The sequence below is a fragment of the Carettochelys insculpta genome, chromosome 2 (assembly GCF_033958435.1).
Source record: "Carettochelys insculpta isolate YL-2023 chromosome 2, ASM3395843v1, whole genome shotgun sequence".
Lineage (NCBI taxonomy): Eukaryota > Metazoa > Chordata > Testudines > Carettochelyidae > Carettochelys > Carettochelys insculpta.
This window is the reverse complement of record NC_134138.1, coordinates 186,043,247-186,065,878: the sequence shown is the minus strand read 5'-3', so window position 1 is coordinate 186,065,878 and position 22,632 is coordinate 186,043,247. Positions and strand designations below refer to the sequence as shown.

The 22,632-nt window shown below is 42.1% G+C and overlaps 1 protein-coding gene across 2 annotated transcripts in view; it reads right to left on the bottom strand.

The window, feature by feature from the left end:
- The window catches only part of ELMO1 (engulfment and cell motility 1), a 504,510-nt gene that overhangs the window by 180,660 nt on the left and 301,218 nt on the right, over nucleotides 1–22,632 (bottom strand). The window lies entirely within an intron of this gene.

Here is a 22,632-nt window from a genome sequence, read left to right as displayed (position 1 = left end):
ATGGAGATTTCATATTTTATTAAAAATTCATATTGTGCACTCTCAGGCACACAATGAAAGAGACTAATCAGTATTTCAAGCACCCCCACCCCCCGCTACTCTGTAAAGCTACTAATGCAGGGACAGTCAGAAAGGAGCATTCTGTTAAATTGTTCTTGTTCATCACTTGAGAGTGAGGGCCCGCGGTTGATGTACAGCACGGGCTCGGGAGAACTAGGCTCACTTACAGATTGTCTGAGTGACCTTACACTTACGACAGGCCCTCAGTGCACCCATTTCCCCAAACAGTACAACAGGGGTGTTTCCTCCCAGCTTCACAGGAGTCTTGCAAGGCATAGCTCATGATCTGCAGAGTACTTTGAGGTGCTTGGATATAATTCTCTATGGTGATGGAGAGTTCAACACATCTGAAAAGCAGGAGTCATATGAGCAGTTGGTTCCAGCAAGACAATGAGAAAAAAAAAATCAACTATGCCCTTAATGTTGAATCCTCGCTTGTAAAATGAACTCATAAGAAAAGGTTACTGCTATTTCGAAAGAGACTGCTCAAGAAGCCCATGCTCAGAACAGTATTACATGGTGGCCAACTTTTATGGTCGGTCTCTCAAACAGACCTGAGTCTATTAACCACTTAATGCTTGAGGTGTTATATTTGTGGTGATAAGCCTCATGACTAAACTGAAGAGAGGGAAAGGGAGCACTTTTCACAGGAACAGAAGCCTCCATAGCCAGATACGCATATGTTAGTTTCAAAATAGTGTGCCATTCCATGATGCATAGTACAATTGCCCTGTTTCGCATCCTTAAAACTGTTTCACATCTAAAACTGTCCTAGTTTCATTTATGCTGTTTACAAGAGCTGTATTATGCAAATAAACCTAACCTCCTCTGTGTTACACAACAAAACTTCTCTTTGCCAGCCAAGTGACACTAACTATGGTGGCTTCAAGAGGACAAGTAAGAACCAAACAGGTTCATTTACAATGTTAATGGCCTGAGAGCTAGACCCTGAAGATGCCTTTGCAGAAGAACTTAAAGGACTTATTTCAGTTAGGCACTCCAGGGCAAGAAGTCATTCCTGGAAAGAAAATCTATTAAATAATATATTTTCCACCTATTCTAGAAGATGAACTCTCCCCCAGTTCAAGATATCAGGGATTTAGCAAGAAATAAGAAAAACTTAGTAGGAAAAGCGAGATTTTGAACAGGAAATCGTTCCTCATTATGTAAAAATAACAGTGTTAATACGTGCAAATGACCAGAAGAGCTAGAACCTGCAGGTAAAGTTGGACTGGTGTTTCTAGATTCCATGACATTTCAGACATCAGTTTTTGGATCTTCTCAAAACTTTCCTGTTTTCTAGAAGTCTCTGGCTCTCTCTTGGTCTACCTCAACTCCTAGGTGGAAAATCCTTTGACAAAGCATCAAGGAAAAATGCCTCTTTAGGTTTATTTAAAAAAAAATCATATGTGGAGGGGATTCTTTGGGTCATGGCCTCTGAGTTTTACTGGGACAATGTTATAGTAAGAAAATCATATAAGGGCAGATATAGGTGAGCCCACATATCCCTGCCCCCTCCCCCCTAAAATCAGACTATTGTTGCTACCAGTACCCAGCTGAGCACCTGCAGAGCAGGGTAATGTTATGCAATGATAGTAGCGATTCCTAGAGGCCAGCTTAAGAAAGGACCAATGATTGTATTTGTTAGGAACCTCTTCCTTTACCACCTAGCAAAAATTGTTGTGAGCCCATGGCCAGTTGACATCTCCATTTTCCTCCAGAAACACCAGATCCCATTCAGGTTGAAGGTCTCCTGAAGAGATTATAGCGACAGGCAAAGGACGGGGTAATCCCTTACTGATCTTGATGTTTAAACCTGCAGCTGCATCCCACAGCCACCTGTCAAAAATCAGTTAAAACCTGGGGTCTGGGGAAGTGGGGTATCCTGACCCCAAGTTTATTTCTACAGTGAATCAGGCCCACTTGCAATTATATTGCCTGTTCAGATTAAAACACGGGAGTGGCTCTCTCCTCTGATGTTGGTTTCCCTCTCCTCTCTCTCTCTCTGTCTGTGTTAGGATTATCACAGCCTGAAGCAGAGAGCTCCTTTGTTTGGCGGAGGAGTGAGAAGTTGCTGAAAAAGATAAAAACTTTGCTACCAGTGCATGTCACCCTGTTATTTTGAGAGGTATTTTTGTATTCCTTGTGCAGAGTAAATGGTCCATATCACGTCAGAAGGGCTCTCCTAATGCCTCAGAACCCAACACTACTCCTTGACACATACATACTTGAAGAGGTAGCATACTCAAGTAAGAGGAACTGCCTGGGCTTGGAGGAAGAGGTGGAGTGGGGTAGACCAAGCACCTACACCACCACCACCATCAAGATGAGAAGCCGGTGTCTATGGTTCACATTATTTCCCTCTATGACGTGGTACAGCCATGTATTTACAGAAGCTATTACCCACTGCTCCTCTCTATGGATGTGTATAATTACATTGGCTATAACCTATTTTGTTAGTCTTTAAAGTGACTGACTTTTTGTTTTGATAAATACATAATATATATTTATACAAACAACACTGAAACCTAACAATCATACTATGTAGAAAATGTTTGTTTAGATTTTTTTTTAAACCAGATTTACATTGCCTATATTGCTCTATGGAACTACACACTGTTTCGCCTGGAAAAGAGATGATGACATTATCTTAAGGAGCATGCAAAGAATTTGTAACAGATCCCTCCATCCAACACTGATAATTGCTCAGCATGTAAAATAAGTAACACGTTAGTATAGGACAAGAAAGGATCCAGGTTAGAGACAAAAAATGTATTTAAGTAAACTCTTTCATACCTGCATCAGATGCATCTGATGAAGTGGGTCTTTGCCCACGAAAGCTTATGCTCCAAAATATCTGTTAGTCTATAAGGTGCCACAAGACTTCTTGTTGTTCTCTTTCATGCCAGCATTATACCATCCAGAACTCTCAAATAACCATCATTTTAACCATAAGTAAACATTAGTTATGTTTTCCATAAGTACAGTATAGTGAAAATAAATACAAAAATACAAATAAATACAGTATAAGTTTGCAGTACATCACTCCCGTTGTTGGTAAATAAATTATTCTGCACACTTTTTTTTTTTGTTTGTTTCTTAACATCTAACCTTGTTTTCCTTTAGTGTTATGCATTGCTACGTATACCTCTCTATTATCCAGAATATTTGAATATCTGGCAACCTCCTAGTTCCGGGGCTGCTGAATATGAAAGAGTTTACTGTAAGTATGCTTCATATTAATGTGGCACGGGGCACTTTTGGTGCTGTCTGGGTGAAATCTGACCCCATTTAAGTCAATGGCAAAACCCCATAGTGTTCAGTGGCACCAGGATTTCATCCTCCATGCTTAATGTTGGCAAGTAAGGCTGAATTCTACTTTACACACACTATATGAAACATCTGGAATACATTATCATTAAGCTCAGGAACAACCAATCACATGTAAAGGTGAGAAGTGCCTCACTTTTTTCCAGGTTATTTTCAATCTTTCATTTTAATGTATCCTTCCTCTTTGAAAAGAAACTGATCTGTTGGTTATTTCCTGGATAGAAGCCATTGCTATGATTCATACCCTTCTGTTCGATCAACTGACAAATTATTACATTGGTCTTCTAGCAGACACAATAAACCATTAGCCATGGCAAAAAGGTAGAAGACAACTTGATAACAGTGTTCAAAGAAAGAAACAGCATATTGTGTTGGCAGGTAAGATCTGAAAAAATCAAGACGTGTTAGAGAAGACACTTGGGCCAGTGAAAATATCTCCATTCCCCATGCATCACTGCTACCCTGGGACAGTGAATCCTGCAAAACATTTCCAGAGGAAGCTTCTCCTAATTAATTCAAACAGCTAATACTAGGAGGCAGTGAGGTGATTCAGATAAAAGCTTTGCATTAAAAATGACGAGTATCAGATGGGTATCTGTGTTGGTCTGTATCCACAAAAACAACAAGAAGTCCTGTGATACCTTATAGAGGAACAGATTTTTTTGGAGTGGGTCTTTGCCCATGAAAGCTTATGCTCCAAAATGAGATGCCAGGGGACTTCTTGAAGTATCAGGAAGCCTTTTGGCAACTGTGTGTGAACTGAAGCATCAATGCTGTTTCATGTACTGGAATTTTCCTATGTTTGTATTTGCTTCTGATTCAGTATGTTAGGTGTAAAGGAGATGCAGAACTCTTGCAGACATGCCAGTCTGATATTTTAAAAGCTACTGTATTTATTGCAGTACATCCTTAAGCCCGTTTTAAGTATAACTCTTCTGAAAGTGAGGAACTCATCATGTCAACAGTAGTCAAACTACACAAACCCAACCTGTGATAACTTTTATTTATACTGGAGTAATACCTTCCTTCTTATACAGTCCCATTGAAATCAGTGTAAGTAAAGATACTGTAATCTGGCTCACCAAGAGCAGATGAAAACTTTTACGTCCAACATCTTTCAAATACACCAGAAACCAAAGCACAACAGGGCAGTAGGGATTTTCAGCTAAGATTTGAAACAAAACTAAAGAATAATTTCTGAGCATCCCTCACAAGCATCATCTTAGAAGAACCGGTCAAAAAACTAACTATTTTTGTTGACTTGTTTTAAAATATTTTTGTTTTCAAAGTTTCCCTGCAAAATATTTTGACTTATTGCAAAAAAAAAAAAAAAAAAAAAGCGCAACACAAAAAACACCTCAAGCAGAAATAAATAGTTATTTTCAATTTTTACCAGTGAAAGGCTGCTGGGGTGGTGGTGAAGGACAGGAAAGACCAAAATTATTTTGAGAGGAAACGTGAATATTTCAAATGAATAAATATTCTGTGAACGTACTTGTTTTTAAAGCAATATTTCAGTCAGAAAACACATGGTGAAATTTGACAAGCTCTACTTCTGAGTCCTTTATGAAACTATCATTATACAGTAAACTCTCTTTTATCCAGTATTCATTTAACCTGAACTCTCAGATAATCGGCACAAACATACCACTGTCCCCCAGCCCTGTCACTGCTGGTGTTCCCCCAGCCCCAGCACTTCCAGAGTTACCTGGATCTGAGCACGGCTGGTGTTATCCTGGCCCCAGCACTGCCCGCGTTAACCCAGCCCCAGAGCTACCTGCTTTACCCCAGCTGGTTTCCCCGCAGCCCTGGCAGCCTGCCAGTGTTACACTGGCATTACCATGGCCCCAGCCAGCTTCCCAGCATTCCACCAGCCCCTGTGTCTTGCTGGCTTCCCAGCCCTGGAGCTGCTGGTGTTACCAAGACACCAGCCCCAGCTGGCTTCCTGGACCCAGCCCTGCTAGCGTTACCATGGCCCCAGCGGCTTGCCAGGCACCAGCCCCACAGCTTCCCAGCTCCGGTGGCATTATCCCAGCCCCAGCAGCATTATCCGGTCCCAGCCGGCTTCCTGGCCACAGCCCTGCTGGTATTACCCCACTCCCATTCGGGGATCCCACAGCTTTGCCTCTCCTGAGCCCTGCTTGTGCCTCCTCCCCAGCTGCCCTCTGTTAACTGGCATATTTGAATATCTGGTAACCTCCCAGTCTCTGGCCTGTAAGATATGGAAGAGATTCCTGTAATGATTTCTATACAGCCCATTTTTATAGAACCACTAGGTAGCTTTCCTACATTACCCAAAAAGCACAGGGCCTGTTAATTCCACAATTCTATGAAGACTACTTTAAAGTGACTCCTCACCACCGAGAGCGAGACTCTCCAATAATAAGTACCTTAGGACCTGAGACTGAGTTTGTGAGGATTTTTTTATGCAAAGGACCCTACGGATTTATGATCCCTTTGCAATAATATAAATTTGTCAAGTTTCCATTTTTAAATGAATATAAATCTGTTAAGTTTTCATTTATATAATGCTGAAAACTTACAGACATTACAATATAGAACAACCTGCCATGAAAATAGTCTCTAGCCAAACAGCAGCAGCAGCAGGGGAAGGAAGAAGAATTTAAAAGTAATTCATTTGTGGTAGCCTTTCCCCCACTTACAATATAATCCTTACACAAAGTATTCTGTCCATCTAACAGGATTCAAGAATACAAATGACTGATAATCAAGGCCCGTACAAAGGCATCTATCCATCCACTTTCATTAATGCCACAAAAATTCCAGAACAAGCAGAATGCTTGGACTGTAGAGATGCTTAGAGCAGGATGGCAATACAATCTAGGAAAGCAGTGTGGTTTAGCTATAGAACATTGGATGGGAAATCAGGAAAATTGGATTCTAGTCCCAACTGTTGCAGTGACCTGATCTCAGGCAGGCAAGTCTGATGTATTTCAGTCAAGTCTCTAACCCTTTTTCAGTCTTCTTTGTTTAGACTGTAATAGTGAAGGGAGAACTATTTTCAGGATGGGGATGCTGAGCTGCTTCCCCCTCAAAACTTGTTGAGATTGGCTTGCCAATTCTCCCAGATCAGGCATACTGGACTCCGTTGCTGCAAATGGCAGATGGTCCATCCAGTCTGGGAGAGTTGCCAAGTCTTACCGCCCCTGCCTTGGGCCACAGCTGGAGGCAGCTGCAAAGTCCTGAGCTGGCAGGAGTGCTGGGAGGCAGGGCTCCAAAGCCTGTCAGGCAGCAGGACGTGCAGGGAGCCAGCAAAGCACATGGGGCTGGCAGGACCCTGTGGAGGCTGCCCAGAAACCATGATCCACGGCTGGAGGACACAGCAGAGGGCCCAGCCCCCACACGTAGGGAGGCTGGGCACAAAACCTGGGGGGTGCTGCAGCATCACCCACACTCCAATTTCTTGTGCCTATGGACTGGAAGCTTGTTGGGGGTGGGGACTGCCTTATGCTTGTAAAACACATTGCAAAATAAGGACCTGATCTTAGCTAGAACCTCTAAGTTGTACTACAATATAAATAACAGTTTTCAACAACCTCCATAAGGTACCTATTATTTTGACAGCTGTCTCATGAGTCCATGTGGGACAAAGATTTCTTCTTTGTTAGGATGCCCTTTATAACTCATGCTCCTGGGCATTATTGGCCTCATCAGGGGACTATATAGCAGTGGTTCTCGAAGTGTGGTCCGTGTATCACTAGGGATCCACAACCATCTTGCAGGTGCAGTGCAGGCTCAGGACTTGTCCTCCCCGCAGCAGCTCTCCACCATGTGTCTGCTCCCCGCCCCCCATGTCTTTATGCTCCAGTAGACGAATATGAACAATTTAGTATTTAAGATATTTATAGGTAAGCAAATGCATTTTCTCATCATGGGTGATTGGCTGGTGGTTCATGGAAGGGTCTGCCTTGAGCAGGATAGGCCATGGGCCAAAAGGTTTGAGACCCACAGCTGTATAACTTTGAGACTGGGTTTAGGAGAGCCACTCCCACCACAGATCTTTGCTGTCTTCCGTGCTGTGAGTACATTTGAATTTTTCTGCGCTTCATGCTTTGTATTTGTTTCCTGTTTGCCTCAAGGGAGTGCCCGTGTGACCCAGAGAATCTTCTGTACCCCTCATTCTTATGATGCAGTGACCATTCTGCCACCTTCGAGGAGAGAATACTGCAATCTCTAGGGTCAGTCAATATCTTCTCCAAAAGGAAGGCTGCTGCAGACCCACACAGGGATATTTTCTCTCCAGGTGCCACGCTTAGGCTACGTCTACACGTGCCCCCGGTGCCACGCTTAGGCTACGTCTACACGTGCCCCAAACTTCGAAATGGCCATGCAAATGACCATTTCGAAGTTTACTAGTGAAGCGCTGAAATGCATATTCAGCGCTTCATTAGCATGCAGGCGGCCGCGGCGCTTCGAAATTGATGAGCCTTGCCGCCGCGCGGCGCGTCCAGACGGGGCTCCTTTTCGAAAGGACCCCGCCTACTTCGAAGTCCCCTTATTCCCATCAGCTCATGGGAATAAGGGGACTTCGAAGTAGGCGGGGTCCTTTCGAAAAGGAGCCCTGTCTGGACGTGCCGCGTGGTGGCAATCCGCGTCAATTTCGAAGCGCCGCGGCCGCCCGCATGCTAATAAAGCGCTGAATATGCATTTCAACGCTTCATTAGTAAACTTTGAAATGGCCATTTGCATGGCCATTTCGAAGTTTGGGGCACGTGTAGACACGGCCTTACTAAAATAGTAAGTGCTCAAGTTCAAGCTAAACCTGGAATTAGTGTATTGAAGGGGCCAGTTGAAACATTTCAGTGTTTTAAAGTTGTATTCATTTCAAAGTGGTTGAAGTTAGTATTTTTAAAAAAAAAAAAACCTGCGCAAATTATTGGGAGTTTTCCCCAAATTTTACCTCAAATATAATCCATTTTTGTTTATTGTAAAGTTACACTTCAGTAAATAAAAATATGGATTACACTGACGCTTTCCCAATGTTTTTGATAAAATAAAAAAAGCACACATTGATTCGACCATGGGATTCTTTTTCATGAACAGGGATTGATGGGAAGAGATGGGATCCACCCCACAAAGAAAGGAAAGAGCATCTTTGCGGGCAGGCTTGCAAACCTAGTGAGGAGGGTTTTAAACTAGGTTCATCGGGGGAAGGTGACAAGCCCCGAGGTAAGTGGGGAAGGAGGAGGGAACAATCAAGTGGGTTTCCTGGGTGAAGAGGAGAAAGTGGGCCAATCGGCCCCTTCTCTAAGATGCTTGTACACAAATGCCAGAAGCCTAAGGAACAAACAGGAAGAATTAGAGGCCCTGGCACAGTCAAAGTAGTATGAGGTGGTTGGAATAACAGAGACTTGGTGGGACGATTCGCATAACTGGAGCATGGTCATGGAAAGTTATAAACAGTTTAGGAAGGACAGACGGGATAAAAGGAGGAGGAGTTGTGCTCTACGTGAGAGAGCAGTATGACTGCTCAGAGCTCCAGTATGAGGAAGGAGAAAATCCAGTTGAATGTCTTTGGGTTAAACTTGGAGGCAGAAGTAACAGAGGTGATGTTGTAGTTGGTGTCTGCTATAGACCGCCAGATCAGGGAGATGAGATAGAAGAGGCTTTCTACAGGCAGCTAAGTGAAGCTTCCAAATCACAGGCCCTGGTTCTCATGGGAGACTTTAATCATCCAGACATTTGTTGGGAGACCAATACAGCAGCACACAGACAATCCAGGAAGCTTTTGGAGAATGTTGGGGATAACTTCTTGGTATAAGTGCTGAAGGAACTGACCAGGGGCCATGCGCAACTTGACCTGCTGCTCACAAACAGGGAAGAACAAGTAGAAGAAATAGAAGCAGGAGGAAACATGGGCTGCAGCGACCATGAGATCGTAGATTTCAGGATCCGGACAAAAGGAAGAAAGGTGAGCAGTAACATACAGACTCTTGATTTCAGGAGAGCAGACTTCGACTCTCTGAGAGAACAGATGAGCAGAATCCCTTAGGAAACAAAGATGAAAGGGAAAAGGGTTCAAGAGAACTGGCAGTATTTAAAAAGAAGTCTTACTGGAGGCACAGGAACAAACCATCCTGCTGCATAGTAAAAAATGCAAACATGGTAGGCAACCAGATTGGCTTAAAGGGGAAATCCTTAGTCAGCTTAAACTCAAAAAAGGATGCATGCAAGAAATAGAAACGTGGACAATTGACTAAGGAGAAGTATAAACATACGGCTGGAGATTGCCAGGCAGTAATCAGGAAAGTAAAAGCACAATTGGAACCGCGGCTGGCAAGAGATGTGAAGAGTAACAAGAAGGGTTTCTACAGGCATGTTAGCGGTAAATGGGTTATCAGAGAAGGTGTGGGGCTGTTACCGGATGAGGGAGGTAATCTAGTGACAGATGATGTAGGAAAAGCTGAAGTACTCAATGCTTTTTTGGCTTCAGTCTTCACGAACAAAGTCAACTTCCACATGACGGTTCTAGACAATGCAGTATGGGAAGGTAGAGGGCAGCCATCTGTGGGGAAGGAACAAGTTCTGAGCTAGCTAGAAAAACTAGATGTACACAAATCTCTGAGTCTGGATTTAATGTACCCTAGGGTACTGAGGAAATTGGCAGATGTCATTGCTGAGCCTTTGGCCATTATCTTTAAAGATTTTTGGAGAACGGGGGAGATATCGGATGACTGGAAGAAGGCAAACGTAGTGCCCATCTTTAAAAAAGGAAAGAAGGACAATCTAGGGAACTATAGACTGGTTAGCCTTACCTCAATCCCTGGGAAAATAATGCAGGGAATCCTCAAGGAATCCATTTTGGAGCACTTGGAAGAGGGAGAAAATGATCAAAAGTAGCCAACATGGATTCACCAGGGGCAAGTCCTGCCTGACCAATCTGATTAGCCTCTATGATGAGGTAACAGGTTCTGTAGACATGGGGAAGTCAGTGGATGTGATATACCTTGACTTCAGCAAAGCGTTTGATACCGTCTCCCACAACATTCTTGTCCATAAGTTAAGGAAATATGGATTGGATCCTTGAACTATAAGATGGATAGGAAGCTGGCTTGATGATCGGGCCCAATGGGTAATGGTCAATGGGTCAATATCTCGATGGGGGTCGGTTTCAAGCGGAGTGCTGCAAGGCTTGGTTCTGGGGCCGGTGTTATACAACATATTTATTAATGACCTGCATGAGGGACTGGGTTGCACTCTCAGCAAGTTTGTGGATGATGCAAAACTAGGGGGAGAGGTAGATACATTGGAGGGTAGAGAGAGAATCCAGAGTAACCTGGATAAATTGGAGGACTGGGCCAAAAGAAATCTGATGCGGTTCAATAAGGAGAAGTGTAGAGTCCTGCTCCTGGGGTGGAAGAATCTCAAGCATTGTTATAAGCTGGGGACCGACTGGCTCAGCAGCAGTACGATGGGAAGAGACCTAGGGGTTATGGTGGATGAAAGGCTAGATATGAGTAAATAGTGTGCCCTGGTAGCCAAGAAGGCTAATGGCATACTAGGGTGCATTAGGAGGAGCATTTCGAGCAGATCTAGAGAAGTAGTAGTTCCCCTCTATTCGGCACTGGTGAGGCCACATCTTGAATATTGTGTCCAGTTTTGGGGCACCCCCCCCAGTATAAAAAGTATGTGGATTTGCTGGAGCAGGTTCAGCGGAGGGCAACAAAAATGATTAAGGGTCTGGAGCACAAGACCTATGAGGATAGGCTGAGGGATTTGGGCTTGTTTAGTTTACAGAAGAGAAGACTTAGAGGTGATTTAATAAGAGCCTTCAACTTCCTGAAGGGGAGATCTAAAGAGGAGGGTGAGAAACTGTTCTCAGTGGTGTCAGATGGCAGAACAAGGAGTAATGGTCTGAAGTTGAAGAGGGAGAGGTGTAGGTTAGATGTTAAGAAAAACTACTTCACCAGGAGGCTGGTGAAGCATTGGAATGTATTGCCTAGAGAGGTGGTGGATTCTCCATCCCTCGAGGTTTTTAAGTCCCAGCTGGACAAGGTCCTGGCTGGGATGACTTAGTGGGGGTTGATCCTGCTTGAAGCAAGGGGCTGGACTAGACGACCTCCTGAGGTCCCTTCCAGCCCTGTGATTCTGTGATTGATGAGAAACAAATTTCAGCAATGATAAAATATTTCCCAGATCAAGTTTTAAAAATATCCCATTTCTCATTAAAAAAAATCTTTAGTCGTTTTGATAAGCAGTGTTCAGTGTCTTCCATGCCATTTTAAAAATCTCCTATTAACACTGAGTACATACATGTGGGTTGGTGGGGGTGGGGTTCATACTGAAAAATTCCTGCACTTAAGGCTTAAAAGTTGATATAAAAGAGTTATTTCTGATGTCTTTTATTTTGAAAAGAAGAGAAGATCATCTGAATGAACAATTAATCTCCTCCAGACAGGACAGTTAGCTATCCAGTAATTAAACTATAAATGCAATTGCTGATTTAGTCACTTGTAAGTTACTAGGATACTGTTTACAGGTGCTTTTTTAAAGGAAAAGACAAACGGAAGAAGGGAAAAACATGCAAAACAACAGCATTTTAAACCATCATGTTTGCAAGCATTATAAACTGTAACACCACAAATTTCACTTATGTTTTGACAGGCATGTGCCAGAGAACCTCTCTCAAAAGTGGAAGTTTGTGTGATCGGAGGAAATACCAGGGGCATCATAGCACTTAGCAAAGCAGGATGGGAAGGAAGTCTCTGTTCTATATAACTGACCTTAGCTTTTCCTGTGGTCTCCTGAGAGGAATTAACACACACACACACACACACACACACACACACACGATGGTAATTTGTTAATATGCAACCATCATCTTGAGCTGTATGAAGACCTTACTGATGATGGGTACACCCGGCCAATGGGGCTCTGGAAGGTACGCCTTCTGCGTTAAAATGTCTTTACTTGGATGGATTTCAGAATCTGCCACTTCTCTGAAGTGCACAGGAGCCAGATTCATCCCACGTGACTTCCTTCACAAGCCGGGGATTTCACTCTGGGAAGAGCAGGCAGCAATACAACTGTCGCCCTTCCTCAGGTATTTGGCCTGCGGGAGCAGCTGTAAAACCCAAAGAGGGCACCGCTGGAGGATGAATAGATAAGGCAATTCTCCCAAGCTGGCTGAGCCTCAAACTGTGCTGATTTGACTCTTCCTATTTTTGGATTTGCAGAGGCTGTTACCCCAGCCTCATGGTAGATCAGAATTGCCAATGGGTTGCATCACTCTGTCCCTACACTGGCAACATTTCTGCCACTCTGAGTTTGAATCGCCACATTTTTCAGATCCAACAGAAAACAAAATGTTCAGTTTTCTTACCGATTTCTCTCAAATGCCAGGGTGTAAACTAGCCATCTTATGTTCAAGCAGACAGAACCAAAATGAATCATTTCATAGCCATGGACATTTTCTGAAGGTTACCTCTTCAGCTGTGCAGTCCTATACACAAGATTATTTTTAGAACTGACAACCAGAATTGTGCTTTGTGTATATGAAACGCTGATCGTCTATGGCTCAAAATAGATCTAGATCATTTAGGACAAGGCAAATCAATAATGTTACAGTGAGTAACCATCACGCTGCTGCACCAACGTCCATCAAGTAAAGTACTTAATTGCACACCAGTCAATTGATACAATGGAAATAGAGTCATTGTTAGTATAGAACCACCGGATCTATACCTCCCATTTCAAACGCACACCTCTCTGCCTGGCTTTTACATCAGTTACCCATAAACGTTTCTGCACTGATTTATTAGCAAGACACCATTATCCTCGGACAGGATTTTTGTATCATCGACATTCTCGCTTAGCTCTTCCACCGCTCACCCTTCCTTTCATCAGCATCAGGGCTGGTCTACACTCCAAGGTTAAGTTGATGTAAACAGCCTTGTACTTTGACCTACCCTTGCTTGCATTTACACTTCAGTTTATCTCATGCCCCCAGTGGTGCTGAGCCATGGTCGATATACAGAAGTCCATGCAGCATGGATGCATATATTGCATTACTTAAATCAATAGTAAGAGCCCGGCAGCAGCTGTTCCTCAATGCCCATAGCTGATTGTTCTGGTCAGCATTTCCCAAACAAATTTGGCCATGGAACATTTTTTGGCTCAGAATACACATTGGCTGGTGGGGTCGGAGAGGGTTCCATACTGAAAAATTGCTGCACATAATGCTTAAAAGTTGATATAAAAGAGTTAGTTTTTTGATGTCTCTTATTTTGAAAAGAAATTATCTGAATGAACAATTAATCTCCTGATCGAACGGTTAGCTACCCAATAATTAAGTATAAAATTAAAAATTAAGTACAAACCCAAAACAAAACATTGATACAACAGCCAAAAGAAGGATGGATAGTGTTGTTCTTTTGTATAACAGAAAGGACAATATCGTGTAACAGGCCTGTCCTCCTTTAAAGCTTAACAACATTCTTATGAAAAAAAATGCAAAACAAATTAGTATGGAAAAATATTTTTAAATTTTGTGCTTTTATAAATTTATTATTTTTACAGAAAACTACTGGAAAATAAAAATAAGTAACATTTGATAATTTTTTTTATGGGAAGAAAGTTTTTGCATCTTTTGCTCACAAATCCACATAATTTTGGGAACAATGCTGGAGAGTTGGATCCTCATATCAGGTGCAGCACCGTGTGATTTATCTGTACACAACTCATGTGAAACAATCTGAACGACTTGGATTGGTTCAGCACAAGTTGCGTGGTAACAACTACACTACGGCAGATGCATTATAAATATTAATACACCTACTGTCTAAACACTATAAACTTAATTAATTTATTCATAGTAGAAGTGCTAGTGATACAAGAAAGAGGCACAGGTAAAATTGACATGTATGTTGTTGCGCAACAGAAACCTCCACAAAACAACCAGCCCTTATCTCACTGCCTTCTCCTGCAAAACACTGCATCATATTCAGGTTCCAGGTTCAGTCTCGGAAGAGTACTATAGGGAACAAATCTAATTTTGATGGGTCAGACTCATGGATCATGGTAGCAAGGTCTGCATTTAAGAGAAATTTTCTGGATGGATCAATAACAGTTGTTCTGGTCACTGATGCTATGGGTTGTCTCATAACAAATGGTAGGAACACATCCTCAATTGAGGGAGAAGGTACAATTCCTTGCCCCATCTTTCAGATGCTTCTTCCACCTTGACAGCATAATCTCACACTCACCCAGAATGACTTTTGGAGAGCTAGGTCTCCTCCATGCCCCAAATACATAAATCTAGAGTTGATCCTAGGCATGTGCCCAAACATGGCATTTAAAAGTGCTCTGTGCTTTTTGGGTTCCCACTATGTCTGCTCTTATCCTTCCCAACAAGCCACTGGTCTGCTGTAATGCTCAGCTTCACAAATTAACCAAAAAGAGCTCAGTTACCTCTGGGCTGAACCGTAGGACCTCTCTCCCTGCCCCCTTCCCCACAACTCTTAGATGCACAGACGTCTTATCTCTCACTGGTGACAAACTCCTGGGGCAGCCCTCCCTAGCAGCAGCTACAAGGAACCTTTTGCATCCTATTGGCAAGCAGCAATATCCCTAACGTGCCCACATCCTCTAGATAAGTGGTTCTCAACTAGGGCTATACATGCGTCTAGGAGTTCCCCATAGCTCTTCAGGGGCTCCATTAGATTATCTCGATATTTGCCTAATTTTATAACAGGCTACATAAAAAGCACCAGTGAAGTCAGCACAAACTTTATACAATGACCTGTTTATACTGTTCTGCAGATGTATAATATTTATATTTCAGTTGGTTTACTTTATGATCATATGGTGAAAATGTGAATGCACGCAATTGTTGAGCAGCGATGTGCTGTGACACTTCTGTTTTTTTAAAGTACACAAGCATTTTTTAACGGGAGGTGAACAGTGAGGTATGACAAGACAAAGACTCCGGAAAGGGGCTAGAGTGGTCGGCAAATGTTTGCCATCACTGCTTTCAATTAAGATGTGTTATGGAACTCTGCCAAAGGGGACACAGAATCACAGAATACTAGAACTAGCATGGACCTTGAGAGGTTATGGAGTCCAGCCCCCTGAAACTCACAGCAGGACCAAACATATCTCTTAAAACATACAAGATTCTGCAAACATATGCCAAGTTCTGAATTGACCTGAGCATTAAAAGTTTTTTCCATTGACTTCAATGGGCTTTGGTTCAAGTCTTTAATCTACATGGATTATTTACATTTCCGGGCAGTGACTGTTTCTTATTATGGATTTGTAAAGCATCTAGCACAAAAGAGGGAGTTGTTTTGGCCAGGTCTCGAGGAACCACTGGAAAAATAACAATCTATATAGTTAATTTTCCCAAGGTACAACTGGAAAACACTAATCTACAAAGCTCAAATGCTACTTAAAATGAAGATCACATAGCATAAGAAAAAAAACTATCAAGAATTATGAAGATTGCAGTATAAAAGTTGATCTAAACCTCCATCCGTTAATCATGAATTAAACTCATCTAAAGTACAGGGAAAAATGATTCTGTATAATTCAGGTCTGACCTGATTTAGTAACTCCAGACCATTCTTTTAACCCACCAACAAGAGTCTCTCTGCATGCCTCTTGTTCCTTCAGATATAATAAACTGCACCCAGCAAATGCAAAAGCAAGCAGTTTGTAATCCAGAAAGAGATAATTGGAGAACATGATTTGTAAACCCAAACAGGAAAAATATGTTTAACATTATTAAACATTGCTGACTTCTGTTTAATTCAGAGATTTTCCGACACTTCTGGAACAGTCAAACCATAACACAGAGAGAACCCTTAAATTTTGCATAGTAGAAACAAGCAAAAATTTTTGCATGGTAGTGTCTGCTCAAGCTTGTAAAATACAAGTCAAGAATGGATAACTGCAGCTTCTATGGCATTTTATTCCATTTCATACTGTAAGGGACAATATTACTCTTATCATACCCAAATCAGTACAAAAGCTACTTGCCTATATATGAAAAGAATGGAGTTATATTTAAAAAAAGAAAAAACAAACAAACAAAAATAACCATTGTTTTATGCTTGTTTAGTTCTCCAAAATTTCGGAGGAACCCTTTATTTGCACTCTGGAATACAGGGTGAATCCCATTCTATCCCTGAAACACCATGGGCCTCTACATCAGTGGTTCAACCTTTTCACAAGTGTGGACCCCCACGCACCCCCTCAAACCATTCACGGACCTTCATCAAAGCCAATTTCTAGCTGCTGTGTACACTTCATTAAATGAAAAAGGAAGCCACAAAATAGCTTTTCGGACAGCAATTAATAACATTATTGGAAGATATTTAATTTAAAAATAATTGCTTGTAACTCGGCAATTCATTTCAAACTTATTTTCTACGATCATTTTGTTATTTTTTTTCCCCATGGACCCCATGCAATACTCGGGCGGACACCCAGGGAACCACTGCTCTAGATATATGTTTGCTCTTCGTATTCCTCCAAACCCTTCTCCCCAGCCTCCAAGGGGAAAAAAAAGCCGCAGAATTAATTAAAAGACACAGAAGTCTTACTGAATTCTGAATTATTAATGTGCTGCCTACATCATCCATGTGTACACTTCCCTCGGACTGCAAAATTTAAAACATTCAGTTGTTTATTTGCTTTTCACTTTCACTTCATCAGCAGCCAATTAAACCTGCCCGTTAATCTGAGAGAAATTTTAAATGCGATTGAACTGACTCACTGTAACAAGCCTGAAAAAAATATGAAGTCTTTTATACCTTAAAAAGGCAGTAATATTTACTTGGCATTGAGCTGGTGAAGGAAACTTTTGCCAAAAGTGAGCAGCATATGGGCACTTTTACTGTCAGAAGGACAGAGCAATGATCTAGAACTTTAATATAGCCAAGAGACAGGTTCAATGCACTAATACGCTTCTCTAAAGTACTGCTCTGTCCACGTCTGTGCTCCATTTTCTGTTGCTCTGTTCAGAGCTGCCATCCAACTCTCTGACCCGCTAGTCTGATGTAACCTCTGTGGTGTCTGCATGAAGGAGGGCTGCCCAGAGCAAAGTAGACAAAAGAGTGACTTTTCACTATTCCGTTGCAGGGAACCATTGGGCAGCAGTCAGTCAACAGCAAACATCCATTTCCAAGCCCATAAATACAGACCATTTTCCTAGTAAAGATATCAGCTTTTCACAGCCAGGGGTCAATTACGCATTAATTAATTGAACAGGACCAGACTGTGATGGCTGTATACTGAATGTTATCTTCTCCCAAAAATGGCCACATGGCTGAAGTGCAAAGCGGCTAGAGTCAAGGCTTGGCTTTCTCACTGTGCTTTTATACAGAGCAGGAACATATCAGCCCTGCCCCCAACCAAGCCCAGACATGGGCCTGCTGCAGTCAAGGGTGAGGCCCTGCATCCCGAGGCACAGCCCAGCTTGGTCCAGATCTGCCACATCAAGAGGTGAGGTGCCCTTCCCCCTCCCCCCCGACACAGCCCCAGAGCTGCTGCAGCTGGGATATGTGCCCTTCCCACTCCCAATTGCTGCTACATGTACGGAGATGGGCATAGGATAGCACCTCATATGCCAAACTCTTCCTGGGCCATGCTCAGGAAAAACTTCTGAATGAACACACCATGAAACCAGTGATATACCTGAGGTACATTGACATGTTTTCCATCCTCTGGACCAACAACCTAAATGCCCTCACAGATTACCACCATAATTTCAACAACCACCACCCATCCATTGTACACTCCCACATAAACGTTAGCTTTCGCAACTCCAGGATCAGCTTAAACAGAACCTATGAGAACCCCACAATCACCAAGCCAACATCCAAATATCTAGTGCACATCTTAAACACACCAAGGAGTCTGTTATCTATAGCCAGGCACAAGGATAAAGTGCAGGATATACATGTGAAGAGACTTAAAAGTGCCTTCACCAAACAAGGACACTCCAGCAGAGAAAAAGATTGCATCCTGGCATGGACCATTCAAATATCCTCAGGGCATACATGAAAAAATAATCTCTGATCGCACTTCCCTCGTCACCTACTATCCCACACTGGAACTCAAATGTGGTATCATCAACTATGACTTAATGGGGACTATACCCTGAAAGATATCTTTCCTCAGGTACCTCTTCTGGCCACCTCCCAAGTTCACCATCAAAAGCAAACTCACCACAGACCAGGACATACCAACTCAAAGTAGCTTCAGATCCTGCCATAACAGACGTAAATCCTGCAGGCATATCTCCAGTGCTACAATTATCAACACCCCTCCAAACACACGTTTCAAGATCCATAACTTGTACAAATGTCTATTTTAACGTGTTGTATATCATCTCATGTACTAAGTACCCCAGTAATAACCATGTGGGTGAAGCCAATAACTATACTCTCGAATGAACACACACAACAAAACAAGTTTTATGTCTTCCCTGAATCATGGATCCAGGAACAATTTGCATACTTGAGAATGTTTGTTAAAGATGTTCAACAGCACAAGAAAGAACAAAAGAAAGAATGAAAGAGCAAAAGAAAGAAAAACATTCAACCAAATTCTGAATAAAATTCTGCTCTGAACCACTGACTGTAATGGGAAGTATGCAATCATATAACTCCAAGTAACCTTGAAATTTTAAGCAATATCGTTTTGCTTCAACACACTTAAGGAGCAGCTCGTTAGTGAAGCTTATGGAATTACTTTTCTGGTTAGAGACCGCAAGGTCTGAAAAACATGTTCTTCACCTTTCCAGAATAGAAACTCAAATATAGTTAAAAACACGGACTCCAACCTTGCTAACAGTTATGAGCTCAACTTTTCTCATGTGAAAACATCCACTGAAATCAACAGGAGAATTCACATGATTAAATGGAAGAAACTTTGCAGGTTCAGGGTCCCAGTGATATTAAATTTCACTAATAAATAATGATAAAGGTAGGAATATTGATTGAGGAAGGTAATTAAACAAAAAGGATATAGTTATTGCAGGAAGCATTAACTAGAGTAGCCTGAAGTTTGAAAAGGCAATCTATAGGCAATAAGGTTAAATTTTCCACTCATTATGACTTATTAAATGGTCCTCTCTGAACACCTGGAAAAATTCCTTTTCTCTGACAGGTGCTCCAATAATATTTATTAAATGCTGTATCTATTTTGTGTCTACCATGGCTGCAGACTCAACTGAATTACTGAGAGCAGTATCATTTGAGGGAGAAGTCCATTATGCAACTTTTTTCCCCACAAGGGACATTTCAGAAGTCAAAACTGGTATTCAAAATCTATTTATAAAGCACAGTTGGGTGAACCATTTTCATAGCACCTGCTTCCTAATTTTACTCCCATCTCCAGCTCTTTCCCCACCATTGAACTTCATAACTTCAAATCCACAAATATAATTTCCCTTTGCTGAATTTATAAACATCCACTGCAACCCATACAGTCCAGCCACATCTACACTAGCAAGTTCTTTCAAAATATTTTTCTTAAGAAGGGGCTCTTTTGAAATATCCAGCAGCGTGTCTACATGCAAAAAGTGTTCTTTCAAAATTAAACTGAAAGAACATGGTGCTGTTTTTGAAAGCGCTCTTCCACTTCCATTTCAGGAAACCTGCCTTCTTTCGAAAGCTTATTTTGGAAGAAAACATGTGTAATGCTCCACAGGGCCCTTCTGTCAAAGAGCAGTCCTCATGGCACCTGATTTTTTGTTCTGTGGCCCATTCTTTCAAAAGAGCGGGGGCTGTGTGGACATTCTCTTTGAAAAGAGCAGATCACTCTTTTGATCCACTTTTTTATGTCTGGGCACACTCTTTTGAAAGAAGTTCTTTCAGAAGAGATCTTCTGAAAGGACTTCTTTTGAAAGATCTCTGTAATGTATATGTAGCCATTATGTATAAATAAGCACTCTGATGGAGTCCCTCAAGCTCACACTGTATATAAGTGCTTTGATGGGGTCCAACTGGTCCTAGGGGTACTTGTACTGTTTTCTGCATGGGGAGGGGCATTTCCAAAATGCCACAGTGTCAGGTGTGACTGTACACTTCTTCAGCCCATTTTAAAGAGGTTGCAAAGAAGAGAAACAGGCAGTGGTATAATTTCAGCTGCTCTACAGCAAAATTACTCCTGGACATATTACCTTACTCATACGTGAGAAAAAGAAAACATCCAAGCAATGTGCTTATTGATCTCAGCACGGTCAATATACAGCTGCATTGGATCTCCAGTCAAAAATACCTCATGCAGGAAAACACCAATTTCTTTGGGCTTGTCTATGACACAGACTACATGGATGCCAATTGAAGAGCACATCAATGTGTTGTGATCTAACTGCTCTATGTGGATGGGGCTGGTGTAAACTAAAAGATACCCAGTTCATGTTATAAGTAGTCCTCTTATCAACTAGGTACTTTTAGCTCACCATAGCATCTACAAAGGGCATTCAGCTCACGCATTTCACACCCTGTATACTCTGCATTGTGCCAAACTGTAGACATATGCTTATCCAGGCTAGGAACCCCAACCAGCCCTCCCTTGTTTCATGAATTTACTTTGATGAGAGAATTTATTTCTCCTGGGTCCCAGGATCTCTAGTTAAGAGATCTCCATTTCTGAATAATTATTTATTAGGTTCAAGTTTTTAGAAACAAATTCATGGTCAGTTTATGAGCTTGCCTATAAAATCATCTTTTAAAACACTACACAAGTTGTTACTCACCTCACTTTCCCATTTCCATTAATGTTCTTAAAGTAGGTGTGTGTGTGGAAGGGGGAGTGGGGGGGGGCTTTCAAAAGCCAAAAGCAGAACCTCAGGCGAGATCCCTATATACAGTTCTTTATGAACCTTGTGCATAGCTTCCTCATTCTCATTGTGCTTGCTTAGAGACCTTTGGGGAACCAAGGAATTCTGTTTTCTGAGTGTTGTGTCTAGCGCTGGTTATTTTTTCTGTCAATATTACTTTTTAAGTTTATATTACTCTTCTCTGCAGTCAGTAGGCTCATTTGTGCCTTTCAGGCTCTGTAGTGCAGAACTGCAACCTTACGTTCCCTGGCACACGGTGAGAGTATGTCAGCAGCTACACACCTTTACGGACTGCAGCATAATCCTGCCGTGTGCTGGTCCTCTTCAGAGAGAAGCAGGGTGGGAAAAGGGCATCCCTCCTTGTGTGATCCTAGCTCCCAGGAGAGTATGGAGAGATCAGTCCCCACAATCCACGAAACTCAGAGGTAGAGCTGCAATAATCCTTGATACTCCTTGGATGGATGACTCCATGTGCCCCATCTCCCTTCGCAGTGCACCATGTTAAGTACAGTGTCCAATAAGGTTGCATACATAGCAGTCAAATTAGTACCTGAAATGCACCCCAATGCAGCTCCTCCTACAGTAGCCTAGTGCTGCTCAGTAAATTATTTTGTTTTCGCTATGAAAAATTTAGAGGAAAGATAATAAAAATCATAGTGGCTGAAATATCTATTTGAAATCTTTCAGATTTTCATATAAACCTGAAAACCTGAAAAGTTTTCAACAAAAGGCATGGAGAGGTCACTATGTTAGTCTGTATGTCCACAAACAAAAAAAAAAAAAAAAAGTCATGTAGCACTCACAATACTAACAAAATAATCTAGGTGATGAGCTTTCGTGGGACAGACCCACTTCTTCAGATCTGGAAATTCTGATCCCAGATTTCCAGATTTCCAGATCTGAAGAAGTGGGTCTGTCCCACAAAAACTTACCACCTAAATTATTTTGTTAGTCTTTAAAATGCCAAATGACTGCCGATTTGTTTTGTCAACAAAATACAGACATTCATCTCAAAGACTCGGAGGGGTAGCCGTGTTAGTCTGGATCTGTAACAGCAACAAAGGGTCCTGTAGCACCTTATAGACTAACAGAAAAGTTTTGAGCATGAGCTTTCATGAGCACAGACTCACTTCATTGGCACCCTCACTGAAGGACTGTCTGGTTATGTGGACTCTCTCCTCAGACCCTATGCCACCAGCACTCCCAGCTATCTCCGAGACACCAATGACTTCCTGAGAAAACTGCAATACAGTGATAACCTACCAGAAAACACTATCCTAGCCACCATGGATGTAGAGGCTCTCTATACCAACATCCCTCACAAAGATGGAATAAATGCTGTCTGGAACAGTATCCCTGATGATGCTACAGCACATCTTATGGCTGAGCTCTGTAACTTTATCCTCACACACAACTATTTCAGATTTGGC